Genomic DNA, 2565 nt, shown 5'->3' with positions numbered 1-2565 from the left:
ACAACATCTACATCAAAAAGGGGGTGTCAGCAGAGTTATTGCTGCTCATGCAGCCTCTCCATTCCTTTATAGAGGGAATGTGACAGTACAAGGCTTCACTAGGATGACAGCTGAATAGGTCCATGTTATGCACAGCTCAAATATTATTTGGCTTAAAAAAGTTGCAAGAGTCTGAGGTGGGACTAGTGCTAGTCTTGCCCCCAGACATCTTGCTCCCCAAGTATCTGTGTTTTTAAAAATCCCGATATTAACGGCTCACACTTTCTCCTCTACATTACAATAAACAAAGAATATTTCAAAAAATAAAATATCCTACAGCTGTCGGGGCCTTGTACATTTACCAAACACCTCTACAATCATTTGATTGGGAGAGGTCTGTGGCAACTGCCGCAGGAAGACGGGTGAAGGACCACCAGATGATTAGCAGCGGAGTAGTAAGCAGTCGCGAGTCAGCAGCGTAAGGTGAGTGAACAACATTAACTCTAATATAACAGTGAACCACTATCAGTCTGTATTTCTTTTTAAAAGACTTTAGCTAATATAATTTATTTGTAACAATACAGTGAGAACAGTGTCTCAGACTTTCAGTATAATAATCTGAAATATTCCTGGGGGCATGTCTTCTGTATTTTCACATTCCATTGTGTAATTTCAATTACAAAAGTGCTGTACCCTTTCTTCTCTAGCCTGCTGCATCACACCTGCCAAGATTATAAGGATCAGAAAAGCCATGCTCTCCTTGGCTTAGTTTTCTTAATTAAGTTGCTTATGCAGCGTAAGCAATCTGGTGGTGGCTTATGCAGCACAGGCCAGTACCAGGGCATGACCTTGACATGTTACAACATGTTTAAAATATAGACCAATGTAAAGTTAATTGACATCTTACTAGTGTAGTTGGATGGTGTGTTCAATGAGCCACTTGTGACTTGATCATTGAAATAATTATAGACATTTTTAGGCAATTTATAACAATCGTATGTTACAGACTGTTTCATGGATTAACAAGGTACAACATAAACTCTGCTTTCAAAGGAATGAACAAGAAGTGTAAGCATGTCTGACAAGCATTGTAGCCATCCAAACAAGCAGTCTATAGATGTAGTTTGTTGCCCCAGCAACAAACAAAAGTTAACAGGCTACCTTCCATTGGGTAGGCTGTCTGGATGGATCAAGAAGTGTGTTACCTGGTCAACTAAGTGCACGTCATAATTAAATTCTACAAGCTTAATATAGTAACAGGTCAGGTTTTGCATGCTCATCATAATTGTTATTGTCACACTATGACGGTTTGGTACTTGACCAGAATTAATGAACCTCAAATATTCCTATTCCTCAGGCGATAGTGGACCTAAACTTGTGAAATCAGCAATATTGATTTACATACCATTGTGTATGTATTGTATACTATACACTTGTTACTGATACTCTGTAGTGCTGTCGCCATAACAATTAGTGTATACTTGCTGTATATACATTTATATACTTTAGGTATTTTGCATATTTTATCATTTCTTGTGTATGTGTGCGTGTGCGTGTGTGTGTGTGTGTGTGTGTGTGTGTGTGTGTGTGTGTGTGTGTGTGTGTGTGTGTGTGTGTGTGTGTGTGTGTGTGTGTGTGTGTGTGTGTGTGTGTGTGTGTGATTGTGTGTGTGTGTGATTGTGTGTGTGTGTGATTGTGTGTGTGTGTATGTTATTAAGTGTTTATCCAACTACTTTGGGGGAAATTGGGCGATATGAACAATTCAAGTAAATATATACCCAGTCTTAAATAACTGTATGTGTTATCACTGAATGCTAAATGTCATTAAAATTGATGTGTTGCAACTAAATGTGCTGATCTTTGTTGTAATGTTGCTGCTGAATATTGTTGCTGAATGTAGCTGCTGCTGAATATCATAGCGTCTGTGTGCAGTAAAGTCTGTGCAGCGACTGTTGTAATGTTTGTTGCGCTTGAATGTTGTAATGCTTGTTGCGACTAAATGTTTGTAATGTCACTCACAGCTAGCTGAATGTGCGTGAAGCACAGAGCAGTTATACATGTGTGCAAACGTTTGCAATGTAGAATATGCAGTGTTGTAATGTTGGGTGTCAGTACTGTTGGGTGTAAGTAATGCCGGATATGTAGTAAGTGAAGTTAACTGTGACAGTGATAACACATGTACATTTTCTACCCAAGCTGATGTATCCTACCTCAGTTTCCCTACCTCCCCCAAAGAGTTGTATGTATATTTGCATATGTATGCACGTCTGTATAGTGATGTGTTGTAATATGTTGTGGTCACACACTGTAATGTTCTAGAGCTCAGTGCGGTGGAAGGGTGGTTTGTGTAGGAAAGCCTGCAGTAATGTGTCGTGGTATGAATGTTTGTATGTACTCAAGGTAGCACGTTAAATTCTAGACAATTTTATGCATTTCCAGCACCTTTTAAAGTTTCCACACTTATTATCATCTTTATGACAACTTGATGTTTACAACAGTTAGTCAACCAACATCAAACTTGATTAAACTCTGTGGAAATTCTTTATTCCACATAATAGGACAGAAATTGTAAACATCACTAAACAA

This window comes from Dysidea avara, chromosome 4 (genome assembly GCF_963678975.1).
Source record: "Dysidea avara chromosome 4, odDysAvar1.4, whole genome shotgun sequence".
Taxonomy (NCBI): domain Eukaryota; kingdom Metazoa; phylum Porifera; class Demospongiae; order Dictyoceratida; family Dysideidae; genus Dysidea; species Dysidea avara.
Note: the sequence above shows the minus strand (reverse complement) of the source record.